The 16,850-nt window shown below is 41.9% G+C and overlaps 1 protein-coding gene and 1 pseudogene across 1 annotated transcript in view; one reads left to right on the top strand and one right to left on the bottom strand.

Moving 5' to 3' along the window:
• ATP6V0A1 (ATPase H+ transporting V0 subunit a1) overlaps nt 1–4,828 on the bottom strand; it is a 61,473-nt gene extending 56,645 nt beyond the window's left edge. The window contains exon 1 of the mRNA XM_029212530.1: nt 4,747–4,828. The gene's annotated coding sequence lies outside the window, so the exon portion shown is untranslated. The remainder of the gene's footprint in view (nt 1–4,746) is intronic.
• LOC114888978 lies at nt 4,722–5,395 on the top strand (annotated as a pseudogene).
• Nucleotides 5,396–16,850: the final 11,455 nt, after the last annotated feature.

Below are 16,850 nucleotides of genomic sequence, written 5' to 3'. Positions count from 1 at the left end.
GTCACTCAGCTAATAAATAGCAGAGCAGGATTCAGACTCAGCCAGTTTGGCCCCATTTCTTGTGCTCTCGAGTATTGCACTGTTCTGACTCTGCTAAGAGTGCTGTCTCTGAGTCCAACCTGAATTCAAATCTTGGTCTGTCATTGAATATCTCTCACTTTACGACTCTCTAAGCCCTAGTTTCCTCTTCTATAAAATAGAGTTAATAATAGTACTTGCCTTATATGTTTATTGTAAGGAAGAAAAGGAACTTAGTACACGCTTGGCACTCAGTCTGCATTTAAAAACTGTTAGCCATCATCATTATTATTGTTGAGACACGAAACACTGTAGCTCAGTATTGGACCTGAGGACATCAGAAGAATTTACAGGGAGGTGGTGACACGAGTTTTGAAGACTTAGAGCTCTCACTGAATAAAAACCGTCTCTTCCTCTGAGATCCTTAATCCTGCTAATGGCATCATTGTTTTCCTAGTTACCCAGGCTCCAAGCTTAAGCCATCCTTTTTTTTTCTATCTAACATTGTTTACTTTAACACAAGCTAAGTTAACACAAGTTGGATATTAAAATATCTCTGAGAACAATTTCTACTACTTATATTGTGAAAAATCAAGCAACCACTCTATAATTTGTAAAAATTTCACTTTCAGTTGAATGTTTTCTTCTAATAATTGTCTAAGAATGTCTAATTGGTCAACATTATGTGTTGAGTTTTCTCTTTTTTAAAAATTTATGTATTTATTTTGGGCTGCGTTGGGTCTTCGTTGCTGCGCGTGGGCTTTCTCTAGCTGCAGCGAGTGGGGGCTACTCTTCATTGCGGTGCACAGGCTTCTCATTGCAGTGGCTTCTCTTGTTGTGGAGCATGGGCTCACTGCAGAGCACAGACTCCAGGCACGCGGGCTCAGAAGTTGTGGCTTGCGACGTCTAGAGCACAGGCTCAGTAATTGTGGTGCACAGGCTTAGCTGCTCCGCGGCATGTGGGATCTTCCCGGACCAGGGCCCAAACCCGTGTCCCCTGCATTGGCAGGCGGATTCCTAAGCACTGTGCCGCAGGGAAGCCCTTGAGTTTTCTCTTGAACAAAATTTGTATAGAGAGTATAAAACTTTAAATAAGTATGAATAGATATTAAGCTTAAAAATAAATCTGCCCTAAGTCTGTCTTCTGAGGTTTGTACAGAGGCCTAGAAGGTTTGTACAGGGTCAGTAGTGAGGTCCTTGTGGCAGTGTGTTCTTTTTTTTTTTTTAAATTGGAGTATAGTTGCTTTACACTGCTGTGTCAGTTTCTGCTGTACAGCAAAGTGAATCAGCCATATGTATACATATATCCCCTCCGTTTGGGATTTGCTTCCCTTTAGGTCACTACAGAGCACAGAGTTTTTTTGGTTTTGTTTTGTTTTGGCCGTGCCCTTCAGCATGCGGGATCTTAGTTCCCCATCCAGGGATCGAACCCGTGCCCCCTGCAGTAGAAAAGCAGAGTCCTAACCACTGGACTGCCAGGGGATTCCCCCAAACACAGTAGTTTCTACCTGATTTTTCTCCCCTAGCATTGAGCCTACTCATTCAATGGTAAGTACCATTTCTTGAATGAATAGTGAATGGGTAGATGATCCTGAAAGAAACGGGGACCTCCTAATAGAAATCTACTATCAACAAAAGAACACAGCTATCAGACAAAAAGGAATATGATCACATCCTGCATTTTTTCTGTCCCCTTTGTTTTATGGACTTCATTATCTGTGAGGAACAGAGTTCATGACAGATGCTTGTATGCTTGTAACAGAGATATGAGGGAAAGTTTCCAAGCAGAAGCTAGAATCAGAAACTGTGTGTGAAAACTTTTACAGAGTCATCAAGTTCAGTACACTAATACTGCTGATGCTTGTATTCCATGTACAGTTCCCAAAGTTATTCTACACTGGAACATTTCTATAAGGAAAATACTCTAACTTCAATGATGAGCACTTTTTTTTGTGGGGGGGGGGCTCATCCTGTGGCATGCGGGATCTTAGTTCCCCGATCAGGGATCAAACCCAGATCCACAGCAGTGAAAGTGCCAAGTCTTTACTGCTGGACCAGCAGGGAATTCCCCAATGATGGGTACTTTAATAAATAGCTTTCAGTCATCAAAAATCCATCATTCCTTCAGCAAACATCTATTAAGTGCACACTTTATACCAGGCATAATGTTAGAAACTGGAAACGCAAAGAGGAGCAAGGAGCTCACAGTCTATCAGGAGAGACAGACAAACAACTAACTGTGATATAACATACATGATATAGCAGCAATTGAAGTAGAAGTCTATGTAAGCCCAGAGAAAAGAGTTATTAATCCTGTTTGGCCTTGCAGGAGGCTTTAAGGAGACATGACATTTGCGATGGGTATTAAGGGATTAATAGAAGTTTGTTCAGAGGAGGAGGCAAAGGCTAATAGAACAGAAATAGTACTAATATCAAACTAAATTCAGATGTTGTCTTCATCACAGCCAGCAAATACATCAACTTAGCCCAAAACTGACTAAAATATTTTGATACAGAATAATCAGGCATTTACGTTGATTTTATCTAGAGTTACCTGTATGCTTCTCTAGGGAAGAAATAAGTTGTGCTTATGCCATTCTGTAATTTGAACAAGTACGGCATATGTCCAACAAGATCCAGTATAAACAGGTTGTTACTACACAGCCCTAGAAGACGTGAGAAATTCCATATGAGGCGTAGCCTCTAATGCAATTCTGGGTGTCTAAACTGAGCTATTTCTTAGCATCTGTGAAAATGTCTAAACAATAGTTACAAAAATCAGTTCTACTACCAAGACAAAAGAGAGAACAGAAGCAATGATCTAACCGAGTCTCAAAAAGTTACAAGAATTGTCACTGTAGTGACATGACTAAAACAAATGGTTTTTTCCTCCTTTTTCTTCCTTCCTTTTCCAGTTTGAATGAATGCACAGCAATTGTCTAAATTTCCACCAGTGAAAGGTCACCTCATGTTTGCTCATCCAACTTAGATTCCTAGATGGGAGTGTTAAATTAAACCAAGTGTTTTGAAAAACATATTTGCTCATGTCTTTTTCTGCCATATGCTTCCTGTATTAATTTCCTAGAATGGCCATATGCATTACCACAAACCGAGTAGCCTAAAACAACAGAAATTTATTCTCTCATAGTTCTGGAGGACAGCAGTCTGAAATCAAGGTGTCCACAGGGCCATGATATTTCTAAAGGCTCTAGGGAAGAATCCTTCATTCCCTCTACCTAGCTTCTGGTGGTTGTGCAAAATTCTTGGCATTCTTTGGCTTAGGGATACATCACTCCAATGGCCGCCTTCAACTTCACATGGCATTTTTCCTTCTGTGTGTCTGTATCTGCATCCACATTTCCCTCTTCTGTTAAGGACACCAGTCATTGGATCAGTGCCCACCTTAATCCAGTATGACTTCATCTTAACTTGCCCATATCTGCAAATATACTGTTTCCAAATAAGGACATATTCACCTATTCCAGGTGGACATAAATTTGGGGGGGTACTATTAAACCCAGTACACTTCCCTTACCAATCTGGGGAAGGAAATTTTGCTCTGCATAATACTGCAAGCAGTTAGCAGCTAAAATTTTGATTTAAAAGTTAATTCTGGGCTTCCCTGGTGGCGCAGTGGTTAAGAATCCGCCTGCCAATGCAGGAGACATGAGTTCGACCCCTGGTCCGGGAAGATCCCACATGCCGAGGAGCAATGAAGCCCATGTGCCACAGCTACTGAGCCTGTGCTCTAGAGCCTGCGAGCCACAACTACTGAAGCCCGCGTGCCTAGAGTCTGTGCTCCACAGCAAGAGAAGCCACAGCAATGAGAAGCCCACGCACTGCAACAAAGAGTAGCCCCCATTTGCTGCAACTAGAGAAAGCCCACACGCAGCAACGAAGACCCAACACAGCCAAAAATAAATAAATAAAATAAATTTATTTTTAAAATTAAAAATAAAAATAAATAAATAAAAGTTAATTCTGCTTGTCTGCATTCATTGAGGTGACAGCAGTGCAGTGTAATGATTGTATGTGTCCAGTCAAATAATTTTTTTGTTTTTCCCTTTTATATAAAAATGAACTCTAATTCTTTAATTATTCTACCAAAGATCTGATTTGAGTGTTGGATGAGAGATTTCTCCTGCACAACCTTTAGGTGACCTGGCATGACTTTGACCATTGTTCTTGAAATACTGATTAGCAGTTTGTCTCCACAGAAACATGTAATTACTTTTGCAGTTTCACTCTGAGTTCCTCAACATAACACTGTGCTTTTACTTGCAAAGCCTGTCAATGTTTCAAATAAAAGTCTTTACGTAAAAATCTATTCATAATAGATCTTGAGGCTCCCTTTGAAGCTCAGGCAATGTCAGCTTCCTTTAGCTCTGGTAATGATTACATCCACAAGGGGATATGAATGAGACTAAGGCATGTGACATTTTATGCAACCCTTAAGACTCTTGTGACCCACACGAGGCAAAAAGCCTCTTAACTTGTGGGAGTTAAGAATGCCATGGATGGCCAGTCCTGGTGTCTGAGTGATTCCCTGGGCCCTGCACAGGGACCAACTTTCCAGAGCCCTGAAGACAACACCCCAAAATATGGACTCATTTTCTACTCTACCTTCACTGGCCGAGCAGCTGCCAAGAACAAAGCCTGCATCTCCCGATACCTGGCAAAAAAATGCAGTATTGCCTCACGAATTGATTGCTTCTCAGAGGTACCTACCAGTGTATTTGGGGAGAAGCTTCGAGAACAAGTTGAGGAGCGGCTGTCCTTCTATGAGACTGGAGAGATTCCACGAAAGAACCTGGATGTCAAGAAGGCGGCAATGGTTCAGGCAGAGGAAGCACCTGCTGAGATTACTAGGAAGCTGGAGAAACAGGAGAAGAAACGCTTGAAGAAGGAAAAGAAAAGGCTGGCTGCGATTGCCCTGGCGTCTTCAGAAAACAGCAGTAGGACCCCGGAGGAATGTGAGGAGACAAGTGAAAGACCCAAAAAGAAGAAAAAGCAAAAGCCCCAGGAGGCTTCTCCGGAGAATGGAATGGAAGACCCATTTGTCTCCTCCAAACCCCAAAAAAAGAAATCTTTTTCCAAGGAGGAGCTGGTTAGTAGTGATCTTGAAGAGACAGCTGGCAGTGGAAGTCTTACCAAGAGGAAGAAATCTTTCCCCAAAGAGGAACCGGATAGTGACCCTGAAGAGTCAGGAAACAAGAGGGTCCCCAAGAAAAAGAGGAAATTCTCTTCCAAGGAGGAGCCTCTCAGCAATGGACCTGAAGAGGCTGCTGCCAGGAAGAGTAGCAGCTCCAAGAAAAAGAAAAAGCTCCGAAAGCTATCCCAGGAAAATCAGAATGGACATTTCCCTAGTAGGGCATAAATTACAGAGGTATTTCCCAACCCATCCCCTATAGCCCAATAAAAATAAAAACAAATTCACGAGTCAAAAAAAAAAACAAAAAACGAATGCCATGGAAAGAGGCTTCTTAAAGAAATCAAATTGAGAAAACTGGAGTTGGGAAGGATTGAGTGTCAGAGAGCAGAGACACCTCTCTGTGACATTAGACCTGAAGTATTTGCCCAGGTAAACAAGAAACTAGCTCAAGATTTCTGAAGTGGAGAATCTAGCAAATGCTTCTGTATTGAGTTTCTAGTGACTTGGAGATAGGAGGTGAGATCTGTAGTAAAGAAATACATGGGAAAATTCCAGTAGGTTCATTGAATCTGGTTGATTTAATGGTCAAGGGATAGATCCACCTTGAACTTTTGTATTCTCACTGCTTATCTTGGTGCATGGCATTCGATATACACTTAATATATTTTTTTATAAATGAAATTTTAAAAAATAAATAAATTTATTTATTTATTTACTTTTGGCTGCGTTGGGTCTTCGTTGCTGCGCGTGGGCTTTCTCTAGTTGAGGTGAGCGGGGGCTACTGTTCCTTAGGGTGCGTGGGCTTCATTGCGGTGGCTTCTCCTGTTGCAGAGCACGGGCTCTAGGCACACGGGCTTCAGTAGTTGTGGCACGCTGGTTCAGTAGTTGTGGCTTGTGGGCTCTAGAGTGCAGGCTCAGTAGTTGTGGCACACGGGCTTAGTTGCTCCATGGCGTGGGGCTTAGTTGCTCCATGGCATGTGGGATCTTCCTGGACCAGGGCTCGAACCTGTGTCCCCTGCATTGGCAGGCGGAGTCTTAACCACTGCCCCACCAGTAAGCCCCTACACTTAATATTTTTGAAAGAAAGAAAGCAAAACTGGGAATTTCTTTTCTATTCATTTATTTATTTATTTATATTTTTTTAACATCTTTATTGGAGTATAATTGCTTTACAATGGTGTGTTAGTTTCTGCTGTACAACAAAGTGAATCAGCTATATGCATACATATATCCCCATATACCCTCCCTCTTGCGTCTCCCTCCCACCCTCCCTATCCCACCCTGCTAGGTGGTCACAAAGCACCAAGCTGGTCTCCCTGTGCTATGTGGCTGCTTCCCACTAGCTATCTATTTTACGTTTGGTAGTGTATATATGTCCATGCCACTCTCTCACTTAGTCCCAGTTTACCCTTCCCCCTCTCCATGTCCTCAAGTCCATTCTCTACGTCTGTGTCTTTATTCCTGTCCTGCCCCTAGGTTCTTCAGAACCTTTTTTTTTTTTAGATTTCACATATAAGTGTTAGCATATGGTATTTATTTTTCTCTCTCTGACTTACTTCACTCTGTATGACAGTCTCTAGTTCCATCCACCTCACTACAAATAACTCAATTTCGTTTCTTTTTATGGCTGAGTAATATTCCATTGTATATATGTGCCACGTCTTCTTTGTCCATTCATCTGTCGATGGACACGGGTTGCTTCCATGTCCTGGCTATTGTAAATAGCACTGCAATGAACATTGTGGTGCATGACTGTTTTTGAATTATGGTTTTCTCAGGGTATATGCCCAGTAGTGGGATTGCTGGGTCGTATGGTAGTTCTATGTTTAGTTTTTTAAGGAACCTCCATACTGTGGAATTTCTTAACTTGTGACAAACTGGTGCAGGTTATTTGCAATCACGTACTTATTTAAGGCTGGAGATCGCTATGCTTTACACTTCAGTTGTTTTTGTTTTATAAAAGCAGCTTACCAGGCTTTTGTGGTATTTTCAAGGAGGGAGAATGGTGGGGAAGGAAGCCTGCAGGAAACTTGTAGGGAGGATGTATAAGGGAGTCATCTTCAGAGGAGAAATTTTTTTTAGGGGAAGCAGAAAGTTATCCAAGAGGGAACCTTCAGTTGGATATTGCCTAGAGCTGTATTTCCATTACAAGTTTCTTTTTGCTTAGACTTTTAGAGATTCTGAATACAAGTGAACAATTATTCCTGTTGAAAAAAATATACTTTGGGCCCTTAAAATTTTCTGGCAATATGAATAGCTATTAACAACACTGCATTTGAGTAAAATCTGTGAAGTAAGTGAAGTGAAGGAGCTTTTCAGTCAACTTCTATATGCCTCTCTTCTATTCTTTCATTCAATACAAGGTTTTGTGCTTGATATGACCCAGGCCTAGATATAGGAAATTGGACAAGGCCCTAACCTGAAGGAGCTCATAATCTATAATACAATACGGATTTTATTAGTAATATATAGATAGTCCTATGGATGCACTGATAAAGGTATCACTAAGTATGCTTTGAAACCTTTACAGAGGAGGGCTTCCCTTCCCTGGTTGCGCAGTGGTTGAGAGTCTGCCTGCCGATGCAGGGGACACGGGTTTGTGCCCCGGTCCGGGAAGATCCCACATGCCGCGGAGCGGCTGGGCCCGTGAGCCATGGCCACTGAGCCTGCGCGTCTGGAGCCTGTGCTCCGCAACGGGAGAGGCCACAACAGTGAGAGGCCCGCGTAACAAAAAAAAAAAAAAAAAGAAAAAAAATTGTGGATCACTATGTAGTACACCTGAAACTTATATAATATTGTACATCAACTATACCTCAATAAAAAAATAAATTTCCACAGAATAGCGCAGGCTTAATACATATATAATCCACTCTTCTATAGTTTCTACGTCTGTACTCCTAAATAATGAAAATTGTAATGTTTTAGACTTCTCCCTTTCCTTCGTTCTTTACATGTAATCAGTCACCAAGCCCTATTGATTTTCCCTCCTATAGAGTTCTCCCATCAGACCTCTTCCCTCTATGAACATTGCGCTGCTTTAGTTCAAATGATCATCTTCTCTTATTGGGACTATTGCAGTAGCCTCCTGACGGATCTCCCTGCTTCTAGTCTCAGCCTCTTCCAAACTATCATTTACATTTCCTCAAATCAATTTTCTTCCTAAAATGAAAATCAGTTCCTCTCCCTCTTTAGGTTAAAGTCCTTAAATTGTGCCTTATAACCTTGAGGATAAAGTCCAGACCTCTTAGCATGATTTCAGGATGCTCTGTGATTGGACAACATTTCCCGTTCAGCCTCACCTTTAGCCTCTCTGCCTCCAAATACCTCATGCTCCAGCCTCAATAAGCTATTTTCCATAGGCTCAGACGTCCTCATGTCTTTACCAAGATCTTTCCTCTGCTTAGAATCCCAACTCCCAGCTCCCTTTTTCTGCTCAGCAAATGCCTATTCATTCTTCAAGCCACAGTTCAACTCCTCTGAAATGTCTCCTGTGTCCCTGATGCAAACGTAATCACTCTTTCCCCTGACTGGTGCGAGGTGATATCAATGGGAGCTTAATATGAAATTAAGCTTCCATTGCTCCTTGTATATGTTGCCTTTTATGGCAGTTATCCCACTAAATTGTAATTGTTGAGCTACATATCTAGCTCCCATGTTACACTATAAGCTCCTGATGGCGAAGACCATGTCTTTCCATCTTTGAGTCCCCAACTCGTAGCACTAGAACTAGCAATTTACAGGTACTTGGTAACTAGTCGCTAAATGTTTGCTTGAATTAATGATGTTCAAAATGAACTTTTTCTAAAGCACTATAAGATCCCAAAGGGCTTTCTGAGTTATCAGAGATTAGAATCATAGAGTCATAGAATATCAGAACTGGAAGGAATCTTAGAACTCCTATACAGATATCCTATATGGTATCCTAATAGATACTCCTATTTTTTTCATTTGTAGATGAAAAAACTAAGAACTAAGAGAGAGGTGAAAAGCTAAGAGAAGGAAAGTCATTTGCTTGAAATCACACCAATTTGGAGACAGATGTGAATAAATATTCTGTTCATCAGATGTGTAGTGTAAAATGGATTTCTTCTAGTCTAATAGATTATGTACAATCTATTCTAATCAGATTATACATTCAATTAACCAATTATTAAATTGACAAGAGCCCTCCTCTTTTTTGGATAAGTGGACTGTTTATTATAATTCAGTTTGAACTGGAATAAAGTTTTGCTGTTATCATGGTCAGGGAGGCTTATTTTTTTTTATTTTTTATTTTTTGCGGTACGTGGGCCTCTCACTGTTGTGGCCCCTCCCGTTGCGGGGCACAGGCTCCGGATGCGCAGGCTCAGCGGCCATGGCTCACGGGCCCAGCCGCTCTGCGGCATGTGGGATCTTCCCGGACCGGGGCACGAACCCGTGTCCCCTGCATCGGCAGGCGGACTCTCAACCACTGCGCCACCAGGGAAGCCCAAGGCTTATTTTCTTTAACTTGCTGGTAGCTCAGATTGAACTCGAGCAAGTCATTATCTCCAGTGTCTAGGAGATACTCATACTATGTATTAATTAAATTTGTTAAACTCTCAAAGGATAGCTATATTTCCAAGTTATTTAGGAGAAACTCATTATTACCATCAGTTCTGCCTATAGGTGACACTGGGCGCATTAAAAAAATTAAACCTGGGCAGAAGACCTAAATAGACATTTCTCCAAAGAAGACATACAGATGGCCAAGAGGCACATGAAAAGATGGTCAACAATGTTAATTATTAGAGAAATGCAAATCAAAACTACAATGAGGTATCACCTCGCACCAGTCAGAATGGCCATCATCAAAAAGTCTACAAACGGGCTTCCCTGGTGGCGCAGTGGTTGAGAGTCTGCCTGCCGATGCAGGGGACACGGGTTCGTGCCCTGGTCCGGGAAGATCCCACATGCCACGGAGCGGCTGGGCCCGTGAGCCATGGCCGCTGAGCCTGCGCATCCGGAGCCTGTGCTCCGCAATGGGAGAGGCCACAGCAGTGAGAGGCCTGCGTACTGCAAAAAAATAAAAAATAACATAAAATAAAAAAAGTCTACAAACAATAAATGCTGGAGAGAGTGTGAAGAAAAGGCAACCCTCCTAAACTGTTGGTGGGAATGTAAATTGGTACAGCCACTATGGAGAACAATATGGAGGTTCCTTAAAAAACTAAAAATAGATCTATATAATCCAGCAATCCCACTCCTGGGCATATATCTGGAAAAAAAACATGGTTCGAAAGGATACATGCACCTCGGTGTTCATCTCAGCACTGTTTACAATAGCCAGGACATGGAAGCAGCCTAAATGTCCATCAACAGACGATGGATAAATGAGATGTGGTACATATATACAGTGGAATATTACTCAGCCAGTAAAAAGAATGAAATAATGCCATTTGCAACAACATGGATGGACATGGAGATGATCACACTAAGCGAAGTAAGTCAGAGAGAGAAAGACAAATATATGATATCACTTACATGCGGAATCTAAAAAAAAATGATACAAATGAACTTATTTACAAAACAGAAACAGACTTAGAGAACAAATTCATGGTTACCGGGTGGAAGGGTGGGGGGAGGGATAGCTTGGGAGTTTGAGATTGACATGTACATACTGCTATATTTAAAATAGATAACCAACAAGGACCTACTGTATAGCACAGGGAACTCTGCTCAATATTGTGTAATAACCTAAATGGAAAAAGAATTTGAAAAAGAATAGATACATGTAAATATTTGTATAACTGAATCACTTCGCTGTACACTTGAAACTAACACAACATTGTCAATCAGTGATACTCCAATATAAAATAAAAATTTTTTAAAAAAACCTTTTTTAGAAGGATTTGTGCTAAGTATTGCTGTTATGCAAATAGATAGTTCTAATTTCAAATTCCATCTATTTGTTTATCACAGAAGGGTTAAGCATAAACTCTACTAGGAAAACTTCTGCGATCAGAGTAATTATACACAGCAGGAAATAATAAAGTTGAATTTCTTTTCAAAATTGTATACTATTCCATAATTTAAACACTACTAATTCATTTTCTAAAATGATTCACATTGAAGCAAGTTTCCATTTATGTATCCCACCCCTTCAGGCCTTAGTTTCCTCATCTGAAAAACATTTAATCAGATGATCCCTAAGGTAATTCATGATCCTGAAAGAACATTGTACTACTGAGATCCCTTACTGAGCCAACATTCCATAATTCACTGATTTCAAGCCATAATTCTAAACTGAGTGCCTTCTGAATATATCAAAATGTGCTAGGTGCTGCATAGATTTCAGAAAAGTCCAAGCCTATAAGAATTTAGTTGAAGAGAGCAAACAGACACAGAAAGAAATACTAATGCAAGAGATGTCTAAGGGGATGTTGCTCATGGCATGTCTTTGGAATAGGGCCTATCAGGCAAACTGGAATAGCAGGAAGTTAATGTAAAGGAATAGAACGAATTAACAATAATAATCCACTTGTATTAAATCGTACAAAATCTGGCAGCCAAAAACGAATAAATCTCCACTATACTGAGTGGAGCCATAGAAGGTGATTGGTTTTTTGCCATGCCACAGGGCTTGCGGGTTCTTAGTTCCCGGCCAGGGATTGAACCTGGGCCCAGCAGTGAAAGGTCCAACTCCTAGCCACTGGACTGCCAGGGAATTCCCCATAAGGCTTTTTTTTTTTTGCAGAGGGAAGAAACAATCAAAGTAACTTTTTAGGGAGATTAATAGGCAGCGCTGTGCATGCCGGGTGAATTGGAGGAAAGAGATTAGAGACAAAGAAATGGAAATGACATGGACTTCGCTGGTGGCGCAGTGGTTAGGAATCTGCCTGTCAATGCAGGCGACACGGGTTCGAGCCCTGGTCCGGGAAGATCCTACATGCCGCGGAGCAGCTAAGCCTATGCACTACAACTACTGAGCCTGCGCTCTAAAGCCCGTGAGCCACAACTACTGAAGCCCGCGCACCTAGAGGCCATGCTCTGCAACAAGAGACGCCACGACAATGAGAAGCCTGCATACCGCAACAAAGAGTAGCCCCCACTCTCTGCAACTAGAGAGGGCCCACACGCAGCAATGAAGACCCAACAAAGCCAAAAATAAATAAGTAAAATTTAAAAACATAAAAAAAAAAGAATCCACCTGCCAATGCAGGGGACACGGTTTGATCCCTGGTCCGGGAAGATCGCATATGTCGCGGAGCGACTAAGCCCGTGAGCCACAACTACTGAGCCCTCATGCCACAACTACTGAAGCCCACATGCCTACAGCCCATGCTCTGCAGCAAGAGAAGCCACTGCAATGAGAAGCCCGTGCACCGCAACGAAGAGTAGTCCATACTCGCTGCAACTAGAGAAAGACTGCACAACGAAGACCCAACGCAGCCAAAAAAATAAATAAAATTTAAAAGAAAGAAAATAGCATTATGAATAAAAATAGAAAAGAAAATAGCATTATGAATAAAAATAGAAAAGAAAATAGCATGAATGTTCATAGAATTTTTCATAAGAGCCAAAAAAAAAAAAAAAAAAGGAAACAATCCAACTGTCCATACAGACATGTAGCATAACTATACAATAGGATTTTATGCAGCCATTGTGTACTGATACACACTGCTTGTCCCCACGGATCACTTGGAACAAAATGCTTATTATCAAAACTTTGCTTAAACTTATCTCCTTCCAGGCCCCTGACCTTTGGCCCACTCTTAGCCTGAGCCAACACACAACCCATCCTGAGGATAGGCTGGCTTCAGGGAAAAGCGTTCTCTGCTCTGCTCTCTCATCATGCCACCCTTTCATCCCATTCCCTGATCCTCGTTCTTTCTAGCCTTGTTTACTCCTCTCTATAAAAGAAAACCCCTTTTTGCCTACCCCTTGAGACACCTGCAGATCTTATGGTCACAGCATTCTCTTTATTACATTAGACCCCCTCCCCTGACTGCCATAGTCCCTTTCTTCCCCTGCAATAATCCTTTCTAATAAAGTCTCTCTTTACTAACCCTGGATTTGTTCTTTATTTGACAGGTTGTTTATTTGGGGGGTTATGAAACTGTTCTAAAATCGATTATGATTGCCACCTCTTCGTACTAAAAACCATTGAACTGTACACTTTACATAGGTGAATTGTATGGTATGTGAGCTATATGTCAATAAAGCTAGTAGTTGTCGTTTTTATTTTTATTTTTTGAGCGGTTTCAAAAGCTGAGTTTTTTTAAGACTATGAAAGAAAGAAAGAAAAATGTTAGCAAGCGGAACGAGAAAGACTGTAAATAAAAATAATACAACCTCACAAAGGCCAAGAGGGAGAGTCTCAAGGGCAAACTGGTCAGCAGTGCTAAATCCTGGGGAGAGTTCAAGTCACATTAGAAAAGGAGAGATAATTGGTAGAATATGGAGTTTATTCGTGATTTTTAAGTGCTCTTTTAGTAGAAAGGAAGCCACCTTTTTGGCTTAACTGCAGAAATTTAAGGACTGAATTGAGAGTAAGGGATATGTAGCAGCAGTTCTAGAAAACAATGAATCTGAACAGGAGAAAATGGATGGACCCAGCCTTGGGAAGGCAGGAAGGTAAAACCAATTAAGACTGTAGTTTTGGTTTGTTTATGTTTGTTTTTGATTTTTAGGATAAGAGACCAGTGCATGCTGAAGGTAGAGGAGGAAAAGAGATTTGATGGCATTTCCATTCCCTTATTTTCGTGACTTTTCTGTTTATCAGCCAGACTCACTGCTTCCCTGAGACGAAAATTCTCACCCTGCAGCAAATTCCCTGTGTTCTTTGAATGTTTTCAAGCACCACGCTATGCATAAATTAGCACTTAATAAATAATTCTCATTGCTTTCTGGTTCAGGAAAGCTACCCTATATATTAATGTTTGAAGGAGAAGAAAGGAAGGGATTTTTGAGGAAGAGAAATATATAAATATTATAGGCACTTTTCCTATATGTCAGAGAAGCAAGAATAGTGCTTATAAATCTGGGGAGAAAAACATCTCTGCTGTCTTTGGCAGCTGTAAGCCAGCTGCTGAAGACTGGTTTTCCATTCGGGATGGCTTCTCTGATGTGACAACACATCATTCATCCCAATCATTTATTGTTAACAAAACACACTGTCTCCCTAGGGTGTCTTCCAGCACGACCCAAAACTGAATGGAACATACTGCACGCTGCACCCCTCACACCTTGTAGGAGGCTCCCTCAATGTAAGCTGGTAAGATTTAAGGCAGAACCTCGATAAGAGATGAGAATGCCTGGCTGCTCTCCCACCCACCTGGCCTGTACTTTCACACCTCACGTCACTGCAGGAAGGGTAGGGGGTGGGGTGGGGAGGAAGGCTGTACCCTGTGAACCCTTCCCTATTCTCCCAGGAAGTAGTGGGAACCTTCCCAGAGCACCTTCCACTTTGTATCAGAAACTCTTTGTGCATCTGTCTCCTCATGCTACGCTATGAGCTTCTCAACAGGAGGGACTGGGCTTTATTGAAGTCCCCAGCCCAGTAGCTGGCTCCTGGTAAATAGTCACACTTTGCTGAACAAATGGATGGAAAAGAGGAACACGATAGAGAGCTGTGAGATTCCAGCTGCTGACAGGGTTGCATCCTGGTGTTCTTTTTCTGGGCCAAAGGGTTGTTTGTTTCCATCTCTCTGTCCCTTTTACAGACCCTGCCTCACCAGCTGAAAGCACACAGTGGAACACTGTGCCTTTCAGCAAATAGAGTGAGCAATGGAAAATGCAAAGCATCAACCCTGAATACAAGCTATGGCATGCTGAACATAATTCCAAATGAAGAGAAACTGCTTATTTTCACTGAAATGGAGTGGAGTCCTCTGGGAAGGATTGTTTGGCTCCAGTTCTGGGTGTCGGTGTTGATAAAGCTGGTGCACCAAGGCTCAGCACGCCCCCTGTTGGATTTAGCTGGCATTTAGTAAGAAGAGGAACAGGAGAGAAACTTTGTCTGGTGCAAATACTTCTCTTGGTCATAGGCAAACAGGGAGGGTAGGGCTCTTTCTGCGAAATTCTTCTCTGTTAAAGAGGCATCAAATGAGTCAGAGACTCCACAAGTACGGACATTCCTTTTTGAAGACTAGAAATACTTTCCTGATGGGAAAATCAGATGGCATGGACTTGATTCCTTTTAGCAAGCATGCAACCACAAAAACAAATCAACCACTAAAACTCCTCTTCAGGACCCCTCCCCCACCAAGTGAGGTTTAAATTGTAATGTGTATATGTCCATTGATAGAGAACTGGTTAAATAAGTATAGTATCAATTCATCCCTACATTGGAAAACAAGGCAGCTCTGCATGCACTGATATGGAGCAATCACCAAGATATATTAGTAACTGACAGAAAGCAAAGTGCTTTTATATATATATATATATATATATATATGGTGTGCAGAGACTTTCTATAGAAGATTCCACAAGAAAATATAACAACTGTTGTCTCCTTGGCCAGAAATTAGTTTGCTGCAGGCAGGAATAGAAAGAAAACTTCTTTTCACTATATTTCTTTGTGTGTTATTTGCAATTTGTATCTTACGTGTCACCTATGAAAATAATCTAATCAATTTTAAAAAGAATCTTATGAAGGTCCAGTAAGGTTCTCTACTGTCACTCTTCTTCCTCTCTAGAAGTCTTATCAATCCTCAGTGGAAGGAACTTAAACTGCTAAAACACATTTTCTCTCAAATTCTAAAATAAATTGGCAATCTGTCAGTTCTAGTATATAAATACATGTGATTTATATACCAGTTCATTCTATTTGAATCTCAGATACGAAAGCCACCTGTTTCTGTGGAAACAGCTATTGAAGTGTCAGGGGAAATATTTTGTTCAATAGCTGTTGGGACTATTCCGGATGATCCCACGCTATCCCAGGCAGTGAGCTCTTCAGCACCTTTCTGGGTTGGTGGCTTCTCTGACTGGATTAATAGGGCCCAGGGTCCCCACCAAGCAGTTTTTCACTCTGCCTAATGATAATGCAGGCCAGACTAGAACTGACCTTTTGCCAAGACCATCATCTACCCAGCTGGGGAAACCCAGGGTTGGTTTCCTAACCAGGGAAAAGGTTTGCAGCTTTTCTGGGGAAAAGGGGGCTGGTGCTGCTTCAGGGAACTCACAGCTTCAGTACTGTGGGAGAGAGCAAAATGGGGGAGAATTGGCACTCTCTCTCCCCCGGACTTCTGAGCTAAGGGCCCTTCTTGATCCTGCTCAGAACTGCCTGCTCCTTGGTACCCATCATGGTTGAAAATATGTTTGTAGTTAAGCCTTAGGCCGACAGGCTGGTGGCACATTCGGGTGAGCGTCTGCTCCTCCCTGACCCAGTGAAAGATACAGCCTGCTAAGGTGGAAAGTGCAAGAGAGGAGTCCTGACACCTGGTTTGAGTGCCAAGCCAACGCTAACCTGCTGGTAACCTCCTGGTAAGTCACTTGCCCTCCGTTTCTGGTCCGTCAAGTGAGCAGATGGCGTTTGATATCTCAGATTGCTGAGCGCGAGTCTCTGGGCTCCAGAGAGATGGATGACTCCCAATCCTGCTCTCTGAGGTGAGTGTCAGCCAGGTCTCTGGGGCAGGCAGAAACACAGGGAAAGGTGATTTTTAGTGAGTAAAAAGCTTTAGTTTTTACTTTATTGCCCACCTTAATCTTCCTCTGT

The sequence above is a fragment of the Monodon monoceros genome, unplaced genomic scaffold (assembly GCF_005190385.1).
Source record: "Monodon monoceros isolate NGI ecotype Baffin Bay Population unplaced genomic scaffold, NGI_Narwhal_1 Super_Scaffold_9, whole genome shotgun sequence".
NCBI lineage: Eukaryota > Metazoa > Chordata > Mammalia > Artiodactyla > Monodontidae > Monodon > Monodon monoceros.
Note: the sequence above shows the minus strand (reverse complement) of the source record. Positions and strands in the feature narration are given on the sequence as shown.